Source organism: Lepidochelys olivacea (assembly GCF_965140295.1).
Source record: "Lepidochelys olivacea isolate rLepOli2 genome assembly, chromosome: 9".
Classification (NCBI taxonomy): domain Eukaryota; kingdom Metazoa; phylum Chordata; order Testudines; family Cheloniidae; genus Lepidochelys; species Lepidochelys olivacea.
The window spans coordinates 101,822,946-101,841,727 of NC_140419.1; the positions used below are offsets into that span (position 1 = coordinate 101,822,946).

At 46.0% G+C, this 18,782-nt stretch overlaps 1 protein-coding gene across 2 annotated transcripts in view; it reads right to left on the reverse strand.

Moving 5' to 3' along the window:
• The window catches only part of HTR2C (5-hydroxytryptamine receptor 2C), a 352,370-nt gene that overhangs the window by 160,544 nt on the left and 173,044 nt on the right, over positions 1-18,782 (reverse strand). Inside the window, exon 2 of one of the 2 annotated variants that reach the window (XM_084639263.1) lies at positions 597-1,045. The gene's annotated coding sequence lies outside the window, so the exon portion shown is untranslated. Of the gene's footprint in view, positions 1-596; positions 1,046-18,782 lie in introns of those variants that run through there. The other variant, XM_084639264.1, reaches the window with a different exon arrangement.

Consider the following 18,782-nt stretch of genomic DNA (forward strand, 5'->3'; position numbering starts at 1 on the left):
GTCAAAAGCAATAAATGCTAACGAAGTCTTTAATCAAGTAAACATTTCTAAACAACCCGACTGGAATACACTGGTCTCCTCAGATATGAGCTCTTAGAGGTTTTTAAGGTCCAGCTTGACAAAGCCCTGGCTGGGATGATTTAATTGGGGATTGGTCCTGCTTTGAGCAGGGGGTTGGACTAGATGACCTCCTGAGGTGCCTTCCAACCCTGATCTTCTATGATTCTATGATTCCTTCTTGTGTTAATCCCATCTCATGAGGTCCTCTCCCTCCAAAGTGCTCTGTCCAATGCCAGATCCTCTATCACACCCATGCTAACATATCTTCCTTTACGACATCCCACCACTTCTTGGATTGGCCTCTTTCAGTCTTGCTCTGTTGGACTCCGTTATCCATTTGAGGACTCAGGAGCCAGTGTATGGTTTGTGAGCGAGTTTAGACACAAGCGAAGAAACAATAATATCCAAACCAGCATTTTCCCAAGCAAGCCACCACCACCACCACCTTGCAACCATCCTACTTCGGGACGACACTGCTGTCACACGAAGGAAAGGCATTTTTTGCCCCTTGGCAGTGACACACGGGATTTACTTACCACCAGCGAAGCTTTTCTCACAGGAGCGTGAGTTTGTTCTTTGTTGAGAGGGCATTATTCTCATCTGGAGTGGTCTATGTAGCTCGCGTTTGATTACGTGGCACTAGTTCAACTGGGGACTTGAGGAGGAGGGACGTATACTTGGATATGAAATTAATGCTTTTCTATCACAGCTTACCCTGGATAATGCTTTCCATTACTCTTTGCTAAGCTTCATCCTGACTCAGGCACATGCTGTGAACTAGAAGGTTTGCCACTGTAGTAGCCGTAACGATGAGGAACCTGTGCTGGAGTACAGCACATGACGTGCACAAAGGTTACTCTAAGTACTGACTCGCTGTTTTGCTAACGCACCTTCAACAGCATCTCTTCGGTGGCACTCTTGGTCTGTGTGTGGCTGGCAGCGGGCTTCCATACGACGTGATGAATTAAAATACCACCAGGGTGACCTTTAAAAAAAAAGAGAGAGAAATTGAAAACAGCGTTCATCTACCCCAATATAGACTCCAGACTCGTCAATTAATCTGAGAGGATGTGGCGGTGGAGAGACTTTCCAGAGGAGACGGGGTGAATCCAGATCCTGACTGTCTTTGGGAAACGCAGAAAAACCTGCCACTTTGAAACGGCCTTTCCACCCTCGCAGGAATTATATGCACAATACTAACACCCCCTCCTGCCCCTAACCCTGACACCCTCTCCTGCCACTCAACCACTTCTAAACAACCACTCCCCCAAAATCCTGTTGCAAGCAGAGGCCTGATCCCACAAATGGAGACGTGCCAGAGATTCCATGAAGTCCAGTACGAACACTACTATTGACTTGACATGGAAGACATAAGAAGCTATGGGCAGAAATCTGAACCCTAAGACAGACAAACATGTGCCTAAGGATAGAAAACAGATTGTGTCAGTCAAATGGGACATTTCAGGGTTAAAATAAGTAACAAGTATTGTTCCTTAAAGATCTGCATTGCCAGAAGACTCTCCCTTGTATCTTATAGAAGATGATCTTTCAGGAGTACAATTTCCAAAAGTATTAAACCTGCTGGGGAGAGAGAGCTAGGGGGAACTGAGAAGAATTCACGACTGAGACAGATTCGATATATGGACCAACCAAATAGAGCTTGCAGGTAAACAAGAAGTGAAATGTAATGATGATAAGAAAAAAATAAACAAATGCACCCAGTATTCCAACATGAAACATAATGCACAAAACAGATAAGCGAAGAGATCTAAAGCCAGCCACACAATGTAGTAGGAGTATAAAGCAAAGGCAGAAAAGGCATTGGTGTATACACAGACCTAGTGCTATGGAGCAAAAACCAATGAAAGTTAATTTGGCAATTTATAAGATACTCATAAAAAAATCTGGAAAATGCTTGGGTTTCATTTCATGAACATTTTGTAGCAAAACTAAAAAACATGACATAGCACAAAATACACTTGCAAGCGGGTCAGAACCCAGTTCTGCTGCATTCAAGGGCTCAGATTATTTTGATACTGTTAGCATTTTGCAAAATTAAATCCATAGTTACTTGAAAAAAAATCCAAAGCCAGGAAATTTGTTTCATTCGTACGGAGATGTGCAGAGCCTAGTCCCCTTATTCTTGGCTGTCTGACAATGCAGTCAGAAGAGGAAGCCTCTCCCATTGGGTAGGAGAATAGAAGTTTGCAATTTGCTTCTCTGGGACCAGCACAGAGCCCTGAATGTCAATCTCCCTTCTTGATCTTTCATAGATTCACAGAGTTTGCTCCTTCCCTGTGGCGAAGGAACCAGTCACAGCTTCCTGGCTCAGCCACCCAGCCCTGGTGGAAGTTAAAAGCTGCAGAGGGGCACTGTTAGTTTGCTCCTCGGGTCTCTCAGAGCCCTTATGTCAATGTCTCTTTGGGCCCCAAGCCTTCCCCTCTCCTCCTAAGGCCCTTTCCCTCCGTGCCCCGGATACAGCCCCCGCCTTTCCCTTAGGTCAGCCATGGGATTTCCATCCCAGGGGGAATCTCCAGCAGCATGACACAAAGTGGTCAGACCCGGACACTCCAGTCCATAGATTTTAAGGCCAGAAGGGACCATTGTTCTCAGTGCACAGGGGGGATTAACCCATTCACGGAAACAGAGGGCGACATCTCTTGCTGCTGACAGAGTCAAGTGAGAGAAATAAATAATTAAACGCCAGGGGAAGGGGGAGGTGCTTTGGAGTAGTACAGAATACAGCAGAGCAGCCATGAACAGTGCCTCCAAGTTAGAGGGACGCTGCCTGCTTCCCCAGTCCCATTCCTGTCTGAACTCAGTCTCCCATGTCCCTGCTACGAGCAACACCTAACCTAAGCGCACTACTGAGGGCATGTCTACACCGTGCTCTGGAGCCTGAGGAGCGCACCTCCCAGCCCAGACTGACAGCCTTGGGCCAGTGGGGATCGTGTCAGCGCTCTAACAACAGGCATGTAGACAAAGCTTTGAAGTTACGGCTTGGGCTGGAGCTCAGGCTCTGAAGCTCAGTGAGGAAAGTTGGGCTTCAAAGCCTGCGTGCCAGCCCGACCTGCAATTTCAAGGTGCTGCGAAAAGCACAAAGTAACCAAACTGAACTAAATCTGGCTGGGATGATTTAGTTGGGGTTGGCCCTGCTTGGAGCAGGGGGTGAGACTAGATGACTTCCTGAGGCCCCTTCCAACCCTGATCTTCTATGATTCTGTAAGTGTAACCTCCTAGGGCACGTCTGTCTACACAGCTATTTTAGAGAAGCCGCGTGAGCCCCGCTAATCTGAGTCTGTCGACCTGGCCCGGGAGGCGCGGAGCCACAGGCTCCGTGTCACTAAGGAGTGACGTTTTTCCATTAGTTCAGTTTGTCTCCTTTGTGTATGTGACAGTATTGTACATACAGCTGGCTTCCCTGCTGTCCCACAGAGTCAGCCCAATGCCTCTGCTACTTGTATGGGTCTCTCGCAGCAACAGAGCCAGAGAACCATAGAGAACAATAGGAAAATGGGATAATAAAACCGTAAGAATTGTCCAGAGTAGGTGTAGGACTAGGTGTAGGACCTGAAAATACCTTCAGCTTATTGCTCAAAAGGGACCAGATCTGAAATTGGTGCTGTCCCTTTAACATAGATGTACAGATGGATTCGTACATATAAAGGGTCATATTGGGCTGTCGGTTTTTAGCAAAATTGTCATTGACACCAATGGAGAGTGCTGTCTGTAGCTGATTGAATCCTCGGGCAATATTGTGCCAAGTGCAGATTGCGATGGATCCTGGAGGCAACATCTCCTTTGCAGCTCACAGTATTCTCAACGGTGCAAACACATGACGGTTTGGGCTTAGGCTCCTCTCCTCTTCTGCAAAAACTTACATATATTCTTAACTTTTAAGAATGGTCCCATTGACTTCAGTGAGACTAGCCACATGCTTCAACGGAAGCATGCAAGTGTTTGCAGAACTGGGGCCCTAGCTCTTTGGAATTTCAGGATTTTTTCTCTCTCTTTGGTGCTGTATGTCCCAGGTCTAGAGAATACAGTGTAGTGGGAAGAATAGCAAGTCCTGAAAAGCAGTCACGGCAGAGATGGAAATGTAGTATTTGTAAAAATAATCTGCTGCAGGAGAGTCTTTTGGAAATATATTCCCTCCACCAAAGGAGGCTTGCTTTTGGTGTCCCAGTAGTATGTACAACTTTAGACAATACTTTTCAACTCCAGTAACTTTTTAACTAATTCCTGATTGGTTTCTGAAGTGGATTCAGCAGATAAATTATCACCCAGATGATATTAGCTTCCTCATTCAGTGTATAATCCATTTTGAAAGATTGAGAAAATTCTATAAATATTTAAATTAAATAAAATCTGCATCTGCTTAGTGATCTTAATGAAAAATTAAGCTGATGTTCTCATAAAAAAGTGTAAATGTTCAAAGCAACTGTACTAGTAGGCTAGTGTTGTTGCATCTCAAATTATGTACAATTGATTAATACACATTTTTGTAAGCTGCTGTCACAGGCAGAGTTCAACATCGTATTTGATTTCAAATCCTGAGGGAGCTGCCTATTCTAATGCTCAGACTCATGTTAAACTTTGAAAAATCATCGCTTCTTGACTCTGTTTTAGAATCTGACAGAAAAGTGCCTTTTCAGGGTCTTTTATCTTTATTACCACTTTACATATAATTCTTCTGCACTTCTCAGACAAAACCCTGAACCCATGAGTCAGTGCTGTTTGGATTTCTTCCCGGTTTTACTGAAGAGACTTGTGAACCATCAAATTGTTCTAAAACGAAATACTGTTTGCATCAACTCCACATTATTCTCTAGAAAACCCAGGTTGGCAGAGTGTTTAAGGAGAACTGTTTGCCTCTTTCATGAGGGCACAAACTTTAAATCAGACCAGTCAACTCCACTGCTGCTGTGTAAAGACAACAGATGAACAGGAATAATATATCTGTTTTAGCATGTATCCTCGGTGTCCTCTAATTCAGCTCCATAAATCTCTTAGCTGAATTCAGTGCAGATGAGCCTGGCCTACAGCACTGCTATCCGAATGCCCAGGTGATAGAGTGGCCTCATTTTCTTCCTCATAAAACTGTGTGTTTGAAGCTACATAGGGCAAGCCTCGCCACATCTGAGAGAGTCTCCTTGGAATACAGCTCTTACACCTCTCTGGTTGGTGACCCTTCCCCTGGGGATTTGTACAGCGGAACTGGTTTATCATGTGCTGAAACTTCCCCAGTAGAAAAGGAGCAAAATTCCACTGCAATGGAGTGAAGACAGCCACTCCCCCTGCAGTGTAAGTGGAATTTCATTACCACCAAATTCACGGCCGGACTGTCCCAGCACTATCCAGATCAATACGAAACCTCCCACTGGCTTCAAAGGTGTCAGATTGGACCCTCAAAGTGGGGTCCACTGCTACAGAGCAAGGCTAGCCTGAGCCAGACGTTTCTGCATCTAAAAGGTTGGCTCTGACTAAAACATTAAATGAAGCTCGTCTGCAACTGCACAGGCCAGAATGAAGAGGGAACAGCAACAACAAAGTGACCATTCCTGTGCAGCATCAAGACAAGGTGATGCAGAAATGTGGACACCAAAAAAGATACAAACTGTTCTGCGTCAGAGCATATAGACTGAGCAGCTGGAGAAAAAAACAAAAAATACTCTTGCTAGAAGGTTGCAGTGTAACACGACTTGATCTTTTAGAATTCAGAATAATAAAACGAAGAGAGACAAAGCAGGCTGCTCCCTGAAACAGAGAAGCACAGCTCACCTCACCTTAGTCTAGGCTGACTGGCTGCTGCAGCTCACATCCTTCCCTACAGAGCCCAGTAGCCTGCAAGTAAGACCAGGAAGCCCACAGCATTTAAAGTGAGAGCTGTACAGTTTTAATACAGCTTTCCACACAAATTGCTCCTTATGTGTATGAGTGTGGATGTGTTACAGTGGCTGGTGATGAGAAGCATGTGCTTCCCTCACTCCTTGAGCAGAAAGAGCCAGCCCCACACATACATACCACATCTCCAATGTCCCCACACAATGGACAGTCTGACTTGTCCCTGTATCAGAGGCAATTCCCATGCCTGAGGATTACGTTGGCGAAACAGGGAAATGCAAGGAAGATGAAAAGAGGACTGGATATTGACAAATAAGATGCCCAGAGCTCAGGAGTGAGGATAGGAACATTATGGATATTTAATTAGGGAAGCAGCTATTAGGGTAGATTGCAGTTGTTTAATGATAGATTTAGTGAACTAATGTAATTAATTGTTGCATAGCAATGGAGAAACATGCAACAGTTATAGATCTTGGGAAGGAATAGCCCGAGAAGAATAAAGTACACGGGCTACAACACTGCGATGCGGTAGCAAGTTCCTTACTTTCCTGCTCCACTAACAATTACAGATGATTTTCTATAGCGCTTACTCCTCGGCGTCAGGGTGCCTCCCTACAAAGTAAGAGTTACCCACCAACGGGTTTTGTTTGTTTTAATGTCTAACTTCCGCTCCACATCCAACACCGCAGAGACAGGCGGCCAGCCGGATACAAGTTACAGCTCAACAATTCTCTTCTTGGCTCCACCCCAGCCGCAGCAGAGCCTCTGGGCTGCCCTGATGTACGCCAGTGCCAGCCATCCCATCAGGACCATCTTCCAGCTGCGGCTAGCCGGTACACTGAGCCCTCCACCGATGCCGCCTCCACCTGCCCCCAGGCTGACGGTGGGCTTGAAATCAGCTATGGGTGCCTGGGAAGACCCCTAGGCGATGTGGGACAAAGCAGCATTCGCCTCCTTCTGTCTGCTGACCCTGTCACCATGTTTGTCATTACAATGGCAAAGTTCAAGGTTTTGGAGAGGAAAAACGAAATTTTCCAAATGAATGTGATAGAATGGCTTCATTTTCTTCCTCATAAAATGGCGTGTTTAAAGCTATATAGGCCAAGCTACACCAAGCTTGAGAGAGAGTCTCCTTGGAAAAACCAACTTTTTCAAATGAGAACTTGGTGTTCAGACTCGGAAGGAGTGAGAACCACAGGACTTTTCCCAGCAGCAGGCAAACTGTGCCCACAAACGACACCAGACTGTGTGCAAATCTGCACTTTTGTCTTGGCTCAGTTTGGCTTCTCTGGTATAAACAGAAGGCAGCTTCTGCATTTTCTTCTTACTTCCTTCATTCCAATTGCATGTGCCTGCTGCAGGCTGGGGAGCGAGTCCAGGGTGAAGCGCCACACTTACCAATGATCTGAATGTCGAACAAACTGACGGACAGACATGGGAAAAGAATCCTTATGGTGTTTTCCTCTCTTTGGCTCAGCTGGGGGAGGGGGTGATGGGACTCATGATTACGAAATATCTGAGCTCCAATGTTGAAATGAAATGGGGAGAGAGAGAGAGAATATAAACTCTTTAGTATGTTTAACAATTTCCCCCCAATTAAATCCTCTCTCCCTGAGCTGGCTTAGTGCCAGCCCATAGCTTTAACTGCTGCAGGAGAAGACTGGGGACTTCATGATGAACAGTGTGGGATGGGGCAGGTCTTTCTAATCCAGAAGATCTCTGCTTCAGATGCTGAGAAGTAACATCCTACTGCTCAGGCCTGGCATTAGGTAAACAGACCTGAGAAAGAGCTCTATGTGGCTGAAAGCTTGTCTCTGTCACCAACAGAAGTTGGTCCAATAAAAGATATTCCCTCCCTCACCTTGTCTCTCCATTAAGTACATAGTCAGATTACGTGTTTCATGGCAACGGTGGTAATTTAATCACAAAGAAAGAGGCTCCTTTCAGCCACTGATGTCAAACACAAAATACCCTCATGGGACAAAAGCTCTCTCAGGGTCAGTACTATACATTCCCAAGCACTCCAGCCCTGATCCAGCAATGGACTTAACCATGTGTTTTAACAGAAGCTTGCAAGTAGTCTCGCTGATGTCCTAGAACAAAAGAAGGGCCATATTGGTTCAGATCAATGGTCCAACTAACCAATATCCTGTCTCCCGACAGTGGACAATGCCAGGTGCTTCAGAGGGAAGGAACCCCAACAGGCAATCACTGAGTGATCCATCCCCTGTCATCGGGTCCCAGCTTCTGGTTGTTCGAGGTTTAGGGAAACCTGGAGCATGGGGTTTCGTCACTGACCATCTTGGCTAATGGCCATTGATGGACCTGTCCTCCATGAACTCACCTAATTGTTTTGTGAACCCAGTTATAGTTTTGGCCTTCACAACATCCCCCGGCAATGAGTTCTACAGGGAGACTGTGCACTGTGTGTTAGAAGAAGCACTTCCTTTTGTTTGTTTCAAACCTGCTGCCTCTTGAGTTTAGTGGGTGACCCCTGGTTCCTGTGTTAAGTGAAAGGGTAAATAACACTTCCCTAGTCACTCTCTCCCCCCCATTCATGATTTACAGACTTCAGCACATTGCCCTTAGTCATCGCTTTCTCAGGGTGAACAGTCCCAGGCTTTTAAATCTCTCTTCAAATGGAAGCTGTTCCAGACCCTTAATAATTTTTGGTGCCCTTCTCTGTACTTTGTCCAATTCTAATCTATCGTTTTTTGAGATAAGGTGACCAGAACTGCGGGCAGCACTCAAGATGTGGGCGTACCATGGATTTATCTAGTGGCATTTAGATATTTTCTATCTTATTATCTATCCCTTTCCTAATAGTTCCTAAGCTTCTATTAACTTTTTTGACTGCACACTGAGCAGACGTTTTCAGAAAAATATGTATGACAACTCCAGAATCTCCTTCTTGAGTGGTCTCATATGAGGTTTCTAAACTAGACTTTCACCTCTGTAGAACTGAATTAAAACCTAGTTTTTTCATAAATGACAATAGATTTGATGGTCTGAGTAGTTCATTTCCATGCAAAAATGACTAGCTGCATTCAGAACTAATTCTCCGGAATCTGTAGGGGTGATGGATTTTTCTCATTTTGGTCTAAAAAGGAGAAATAGCAAAATTTACCCTGGAACAATAATTTTTCTAGTGAATAGTGAAAGTGACTTGGACTAATATAAAACAGGATGATATCTGAATAGAAACCTCAACCTGCCTCTAAATTAGCATGCCCAAATATCACATCATTACAGCGATTCATCAAGTGTCACAGCTGTCCAGAGGCATGAACAAACTAAAAACATGGGCAATTTATGTGGACAATTCTTGGTGTGCAGATTTAATGGTAGCTATTGAAAATCTGACCCAAAACACTTTCAGGGAACAAAATAGAAAGGAGCAGAATAAAAAGTCAAACATGAAGCTATTTCTTAACCAATGAAAACATATGCCAAAGTGCTATCCGACACATTTAAATAACTCTTTGCTCTCTCGTTCTTATCTAATGCCATGTTTAATTTCTACATGGCACAGGCTAGCACATTCTCCATAGTTAATCACAGGCATAATAAATCCTCAACAGTTCTGCAGCACCTTTCAGATTTCTCCTTCTGTGATTTCCATTTTTATTGCAATCCTTTGCACGGCCAACAGGGCCAATGTAAATGCCATCTCTATCTGTCTTAGGGAAACATCTCCTTTGACATTGTCTTCCATGTAATTAGCAGTCAGTTACTCAATACTTTACTCATGATCATTTTTAGTCAGTCAACCTCTTCCTCCTCAAGTGAGAAGGTTGATGAAGGGTTCTGTTATGCTAAATCTGCCTTGTCTGAAAAAGGGAATTTCTTTCTTAATAACCACAAGAAACCACCTCCTTTTCCTGAAAGGTCTCATCTACCCATGCACCAAACAGAGATGAGGTTAGGGAAAGCTCATTCCTAAGTCATTCCAAAGCATTACTTGGAAAGTTACTTGATATTAAAGGAACTTCATTTTGGAAACAGGAGGATTACACCCTATAGAGTGTTCAATAACTGGTCCATAACAGCAGCATGCAGATTGCCAAACTGGATCAGACCAAGGGCTATCTTGTCTAGTATCCTGGTCCTGATGCTTCAAGAAAACATACCAGAAATCCCACAAATGACAGGAAATAATTGTACAGCCTCCATCAGTGCCACAGGTTTGGAGGCTTGGGCACTGGGTGTAGGACCAGGTATATGGTGGGATTTTAATGCTTCCATAATTAGAAAGCTCCTTGCTTTCTAAATACTAACTGAGTGGGTCACACAACCCTTCTGCGAGCCAGCTCGGAACGGTGAGCGCCATTCCACAGTCAGGGCTACATGACTTACCCCTCGTCACAGAGCGAGTCTGTCAGCGCTGGGATTACAACTCAAGAGCTGCTGGCTTCCAGTCCAATGCTCTGATCACTAGACAATGTCTCTCTTGTGGTCATGTGTGCTGACATTTAACTATTAGAGGTGAGGGTGATACTCATCATGCTTATCTATTGTACACAAAGATTTACAGGTTTCAGAGTAGCAGCTGTGTTAGTCTGTATCCGCATAAAGAAAAGGAGGACTTGTGGCACCTTAGAGACTAACAAATTTATTTGAGCATAAGCTTTCGTGAGCTACAGCTCACTTCATCGGATGCATGCCGTGGAAAATACAGGGGGGAGATTTATATACATAGAGAACATGAAACAATGGGTGTTACCATACACACTGTAAGGAGAGTGATCAGGTAAGGTGAGCTATTACCAGCAGGAGAGTGGAGGGGGGAGGGGGGAATCTTTTGTAGTGATAATCAAGGTGGGCCATTTCCAGCAGTTGACAAGAACGTCTGAAGAACAATGGGGGGAGGGAGATAAACATGGGGAAATAGTTTTACTTTGTGTAATGACCCATCCCAGTCTCTATTCAAGCCTAAGTTAATTGTATCCAGTTTGCAAATTAATTCCAATTCAGCAGTCTCTCGCTGGAGTCTGTTTTTGAAGTTTTTTTACAGTGGTGCTGTTCAGCATGTGGTAACTTTGAAAAGAAAGACGACTCTTCTCGTTGACTCATCTACAGTAGAGCTTTTACAGATCAGGAATGGAGGAAAAGCAGCTTCAGTTATCCATGCAGCCCAGCATGTGATGTGCATACGAATGGAGGCAGAGATGACAGAGGAGGCTGGATAATAGTGAATAGTATTTGTGTTGTCACATTGTGTTAGATGATCCTGGGGGAAAGAATCTCATTATTCCATGAGCTAAAACAGCTTCTTTAGTCAGGAACAATTTCATCTCCATGCTAAATGAAACTTCACTTTCATTATGTACTTGAAATATACACATGCTAGTAGTCAGGTATTACAAATGAAGTCATGCTAAAACAACCAGAACATTTAGACATCTCATTCTTTAACAAACTAAACACTCTTAACTGGCAGTTACATTTGATCAGTTCTAGGTTTATTCCACCTTTCTTGACAGTTTGTCTAGGAAAGGAGGCCAGGGAAGGAAGCCCTGAAAGATCCCATGCCTGGCAGACGTGTCTTTTTTTTGGATCTAGCTCTCTCTCTCTAAAAGGCAGGCAAGGGAAGACAAGATGTCAACTGGAGAAAGAGGCAAATTCAACAGTGGAGCAACAGTGGGGTCTGTTACTCACGAGGTCTCACCCGCCATTGCACTCCACCCGTTTTACACCAGTTACTCCACTGCAGCTCACACAACTACACAGTGTAAAACTGGCGTGATGGAGGGGAGAATCAGGCCCCTGGGGTGGCTGAGGGTTAGAAAACGGATGTCAGGGATGGAACTGTGTGGTGACCATGTGCATGAAGAATAATGGAACGTATGCGAAAGGCAAGGGGCGAGGGAATACTGCAGCACTGAACCCCAACCCCAATGCCGCAGCAGCAGGAGCATCTGCACCTTACTCACGAGGGCTTTTTAAAATCCGGGGCTGTGCAGCAGCATGGGACGAGCCCTCCTACGCTGTCTTCAACCCTCTGGTTGTTTGTGTTCCCTGCTACACTCCCACTTGATTCCAACCCTCAGCATGTCAGGGGCACTCATTGTGTTGCCCACTGCAGGGCAAATTGGGACAAGTTCCCTCACTGAATCACTTGCAGCTATTTTCTGACTTGCATCACTTTTTGCATCACTACAGAGTTTGGCCCGAGGCTTTCCTGAGAGACATCCCTGGTCTAGGGTTGGCCCAGAGTTGCGGTATAAATATTCCCTCATCATGGAGAAAAGGAGCTATGTTCACAGCTTTATTTACAAGAACCTTTCTCCAAGTATCAAAATGAGCACGTGGTGAAGAGGGGCTGTTTGTCAGAAGCATCAGCACCGTGTCTACCCTCAAGGACCTCACCCCGGCCAGAGGAGGGTTCAAAGAGCGCGGGAGGGGAGCAGCAGTGCCAGAAGAGAGCAAGGCTCAGGTAGGATAGGAGGGAGTGGGAGGCCAGACACGGGGGGAGCCAAGAGCAGAAGCGAAAGTGGGGAACAAACAGCTCCCAAAAGCTCCCTCCCCACTGGAAGCAGACAGTGGCAGGAGACAGCCCGACTCAGTCTGACCTGCAGGAGGAGAATGGGCGCTTTGCAGGGGGTGAGTGGGATGGGGGTGGGTCTGGGCCTGCCTTGGATTTCAGGTGATATGATTCAAACATCTGCGCTTTCTAGCTCTGGTTTCCATTGGGTTCTGCTGACCCATGTGCTGCAGCAAGGCTGAATGCAAACCGTCTGTCCAAACCAAAATCTCAGCCTGGTTCTGACATCTCCTTGTGGATGTCTTGCCAGCCGTTCAAGCTCCACCTGGCTAAAACAGAGCTCTTAATTCTCCGCCCAAAGCCTTTGCTGCAACCTCCATTCTCCAGCCCTGGGGACGCACCATCATCCTGCCTGCCACTCCGGCCCCGTAACCTGGGCATCATCTTCGACTTCAGCCTCTCTCTGGGTCCTCACATCCAGGCTCTGATCTCAGCATAACATCTCTAAGCAGGGCCTTTCCTATGCAGCCACAGAGCTAAGGCTTTGTCTGCAGTACACACTGCTGTCCAGGCTCTCTTCTTGAGTCTCGATCACTGCAACATTCCTCTCTGGCCGTGACCAATGTAATCTTGACCTGTTCCTACCCATTCAGAATGATGCTGCAACTATCGCGGTCCTACCCCGTGGCTTCGACCACATCACCCCTTTCTGTGCATCCCTCCGCTGGCTCTCCTTGCTGTCCTGCATCGAACAGAAGCTGCTTGTCTTACTTTCGAGGCCCTTCCTGGCCTAACCCCATCCTATCTATCCTTGCTCCCCACTACCAGGATGTTGACTCCTGCCTCACCTCAGCCCATGCCAGACTCAATCACCCACTTGTTATGTTTTCAAACATCTTCTTGCTTTCCCCCATGTTTCTCCTCATGCCTGGAAGAAGCACACTGTTAGCATGCACAAAGCTACCCCTTGAGCCTCCCTCAGATTCCTCCTTAAAACACTCCTTGGCCAGGATCCCTACAAAAACCTGGAAATGGTTTCACTGCGGGAGCGCGGATGCCACAGCCGATCAGGCGGACTAAGGCTGTCCCATTGTTTCCTAGTACTCCTCCATCAGCCTGGCGGTATCCGTCCATTGTTTCTCGTCTTACGCTTTGTGTACAAGGCCAGTTAGCGAGCGGCAAGCCCTGGTGCGAATTTACAGCGCACCAGCGTGCCGTGTGGACCTTGCTACAGCATGCAGCACGTACCGCATTTTCAGGACGCTGAGCTGCGCTCTGGACCTCTTCATGAGCGTTAGCACTGTACACAGAGCGGGTGAGTGGGCAGGGAGCTGAAGTGCTGTAGATTTGCTCTCTGGCTTGCTGTGCACTACTTCACAACGTAGACAAGCCCTTAAATCATAAGATATTTGGGGTAGGGACCACCTTTTTGTTCCAGTTGTACAGCGCCTCGCACAATGGGGTTCTGGCCCAGGACTGCGGCTCCTAGGTACTACGGCACTGCAAATCATACATGATAATACTAAACTTACACATACAGGAGCTGCTCTCGAACCTTTTGATTCACATCTATTTTGCTCAGCAACTGAAAGCTGCATCAAAGACTTTCTATACAGGCAAAGTTTAGGTGGGCAGCGTTGTCTGTGGGGAATCAGACACTCACTCCTAGGAACGAATCACCATGGATCATTAATTCTTTGTCACACGGAGCAAGTACTTCAAACTGCTTAACCCTGGACTGTACCTTTCCAGCAGGAAGCGCAGTGCCTTGTGGGCTCGACCCAGCACAGCACCTATATGAGTGTCATTTTAAACATGGGAGCAGTCCCATCACTTTTCCCCATCTGCTTAATGTTAGGCACGTGTTGGAGCGCAGGCTGATCTGAGGCCTGTGGGATGACAACATACCACAGGCCTGATTCTCCACTGCCTTGGGCCTGGTACAGCCAGTTACAACTGAACAAAATCCAGCTTTAGCGTGCAGCCACCAGATCTTGTTAAGCAGACAAAGGTACAATGAGACCCAAAGTCTTTGAAGACGGACCAATTAGACTAGAAATATGGTGCACTTTTTTTTAATCAGTGTGGGTAATTAACCACTGGAACAATTTATCAGGGGATGTGACATATTGCCCATCACAGGCAACTGAGTGGATGTTTTTCTAAAGGATCAAACAGGAATTATTCAGGGAAGTCCTATGGCCTGTGTTATACAGGAGGACAGAGTAGGTGATCACAATGGTCCTTTCTGACCTTTTAATCTATGACTTTATGAAAATGGGGGTAAATCACAATCGTTCTGTCCTGGTATCATTTCAACTCACTTTATGCCAGTGTAAATGATGCCCAGCAGGGAGAATCTGGTCCATTATTCACACGTAGCATTTTCAGTGTCTTACTAAAACTCATTAGCCAACACTCTGCACTCAGATGTGCGTGTGTGTGTGTATCTCCTGTCTAAGCCAGTGAGAGCACTTGTTGCGGCAGGTTATTCATGTGTTTTAACAGCCTATACTTTTAATGATACTTAATTTCCAGCATGCAGAAACAATAAAAAGTCATTTTAAACCCCAAACTATCTGCTATTATCACAAAGAACTATTTTAATGTTAGTTGGCCATTCTTTCCACGCGTCACGGCATGACTCAGCCTGTCCAAGTTCCCGACACGATGAAAGCAGCTGTCTGGAATGTGTGCAGGATGAAGGAAGTAGTGCCTCTATCACCAGGAAACAGGGAGTAAACTCTTCTATCTGCGCCCACCAAGCTCAGGCCCTACACAACTAAGCTCATGCAGCAAGACAGACAACTACCAACCAGTTATAATTGATCGAGTGCGCCAAAGTGGAGAACTCTGCTCATGAGACTGGCCAACTATGTCATCACCTAAATTACTCGTAACCCATTTAGCCAATTCTACCACAGTTGTTTTACTAATTTCTGACCCTTTACACAGAGACTGCAAATAACATGCAGAGTGGTTATGAATCTGTGGATGAACATCCTTTAGGGCCTCGTCAGGAAGCACCAAATTCACTTAAAGGAAAACTTCAAATTTGAGGTCTCAAGTGAATTCCTAGTGTTTTGGGGGAACTACTGGTGTGAATTTGTAAAGTGCAGAACTGGAAGTCAAGAGATCCAAGTTCTTATCCTAGCTCAGCCACATGCTAGTCCATCCCTTGGAAAAGCCACCTCAAATCTGTGCCTCAGTTCTTCATCTGCAAAATGGGGACACTTCTACCCTACTTCAGAGGAGTGCTCAAGTGCACAGGGCATCCACCAGGCTCTACCATGTATTTTGGTGTTGTACTGGTCTGCTCAGAGAGGTCCACGGAACCTTAATTCACTGTTCATAAAGTGCTTTGGGATCATCTAATAGAAAGTGCTGTAGGAATGCAAAGTAATAATAAATAACATCTGAGGCCTTGAACTAGTCTTGGATTCAGTTTTGCATATGATTTCCAATGCACCTGTCTGTCTCTGAGTAGAGCTTTATTCTTGGCAGTGAAATGTCATTTATCCATTTATTATGATGCAGTTTAAAAAAAAGTCTTCAGACTGATTTGCCAGTAAAATGCTGGAGCCTGGACACTCCAGGTATCCTGCAGGGAGTCCCATGGCAAGTGCTCCGGGGAGACTCCATATGCATGCAGGGGAAGCAGCATCTCTCGCCGATCAGAAGACATATCTGACCAACCCACAGACCTGCTTTTGATACTGAATCATCACATCTAAAAACGTTCATGATGCCAGGAACTTCCAGCCTGAATCCAAGAAAAGCGAGGGGACTTCCCCTAAACCAACACCTCCTTCAGCCATGAAGAGACATGGCCACTGTACGCTGTGTTGGATAATGTGTGCTCAGGGAGCAGTGCAGGAAAGGGACAGGTGTTCCTGCAGCAGCAATTCACCATCCTTCCCGTCCCTCCTGAACATGTTAAATAAAACTTCTAACCTGCTTAAGAGACAAAAACAGCTGGGCGGGGCGGGGGGAGTCAGAGGAAGTCTATTTATTTAGCTGTACCCATGGCAGGTTAAACAAGGGGACTGAATTGTCCAGCTGAAGAAAGATTCAGACAAACTTTCCTGTGAACGTTCCCAAGGGCCTCATAGGCGTATTTCATGCCCTTTCCACCTGACCCATTGCTACCTACCAGGAGGACTGTGATGAGAAAAAGGAATGATTTAGAACAGTGGCTCCCAACCAGAAGTACGTGTACCCCTGGGGGTAGGGCAGAGGTCTTCCAGGGGGTACGTCAACTCATCTAAAATAGTGTTTCTCAACCTGGGGGTTGCGAACCCCAGAAGGGGGTGAGGGTGTTGCAGGACGGTTTAGGGAAGTTGCAAGTGCAGGGCTGGCATTAGGGGGTGACAAGCAGGGCAACTGCCTGGTAGGTAGCAATGGGTCAGGTGGAAAGGGCATGAAACACGCCTGTGAGGCCCTTGGGAATGTTCGCAGGAAAGATTGTTTTAATCTCTCTTCAGCTGGACAGTTCAGTCCCCGTGTTTAACCTGCCTTGGGTACAGCTAAGTAAACAGACGTCCCCACGCCACAGGGTCCCCCCCACAAAGCTAAGTTACGTGTGTCAGCCCCTGGCGGCAGGACTCAGGCCTCCGACTCCTGACAGGGGTACAGCAGTCTGGAAAGGTAGAGAACCACTGACTTAGAGCAGCGTGGAAGAAGTGGGACATGCAATAAGCACCACTCTGACAGTGACAGTGCGATCGATGCCAGGTGGGAGCAGCCTTACTGACCGGAAGGAGACAAATGGCTCAGCAGAAAGTTGGAGATGGCACAACACCAACCGTGGGCCTCACTGGGGTCAGCTGAAGGGAAATAGCTGTACCCAGAACGAGAGGACGTGTGCAGGGCAGACTGGGGGTCTGAGATGTGACTAAGGAGTCTGGCTTCCAAGTAATTTGGGTTCTGATTTTCTACAGCCCTGCACCCGATGGAGTCACAGCAAAGTGGATGTAAAATGCTACTGTCCTGAGAGCTTTACACCCACTTGGCCCCAGTGTCAATGGCTACACAAGGCACAGGGCAGTAGAGAATCAGGTAGAGCGTCTTCAAAATGTGGCAGAAGTAAGTAAAGGGTGGGGAGGAAGCATGGTTAGGGCACTCGCCTGAGACTTTGGAGACCCAGTTTCAATTCTCCACTCCATCCCAGACCTCTTGTATGACCTTGGCCTTAGTCTATTCTGGAAAATCGGGATAATAGCACTTCCCTGCTGCACCGGGGTGTGTGAGGATGACTCGATACAAGATTGTGAGGTGCTCAGACACTATGATGATGGGGCTGCAGAAGTACCTAAAGGATAGAAAGCTGACTCTTAGCCAAGGAGAAAAGCCCCTGGATATGAGTTGCCCAAATGGAGCCTTGATGATAACCATAAGAATTACAGAACAGTTAGATTAGTGGAAGGGTTTAATTTTAGATCTAATGCAATAGCATTGCCAACTCTTGCAACTTCATCATCCGTCTTGCAATATTTGGTGTTTTTCTTAAAGCCTCAATTCCTGGAGTCAGGTGATTATGTGAGAATCACAATCTTAATTTTAAAAGAAAATGTCTAGTCCTCATGGCTGCACAGAGAAACATGAAAACAAAAATCCTAAACATTCAAAAAAGAGAAAGTAAATTAGAAGAACCCAAAATTTATTTTCTCATCATTTTTAAGCAAATCTCATAACGTTGGGAGTCCTGGCTCATGGTTTTTCAATGTTTGGCAATACCTCGTTGCGAATAAATAAATTTCCAGCATGGCCAAATGCTAATTCAAAACCATATCTCTAATGTTATAATGTAATAGGTGGCAAAAAGAATTATCTAAGGCCTAGCAAATGTCTCTAACAGACAAAATATTACTGAACAGGTGAATTAAAAATTAAGATGATTTGTTCTCAAGGTGGATTTTAAACATTTATTTCATAGTATAGTATCAAGGATTTGGAAGAATTTTTAGAATTAGGATTAGACTTCAAATTAAACTCTGACACACAACTCGTACACTGGTTACACCTATTAAATGGAGTGGATTTTCCTGCACTTTGAGATCAAGCAGCCAGCATCTGGCTAGAGAATGAGTCCTGCATTATAAGCAGTAGATCAGTGGCTCCCAAACTTGTTCCGCCGCTTGTGCAGGGAAAGCCCCTGGCGGGCCGGGCCGCTTTGATTACCTGCCGCATCCGCAAGTTCGGCCGATCGCAGCTCCCAGTGGCCGCGGTTCGCTGCTCCAAGCCAATGGGAGCTGCTGGAAACGGCGCGGGCTGAGAGACATACTGGCTGCCCTTCCCGCAGCCCCCATCGGCCTGGAGCAGCGAACTGCGGCCACTGGGAGCCGTGATCGGCCGAACAAACAAACCAGCCCGGCCCACCAGGGGCTTTCCCTGC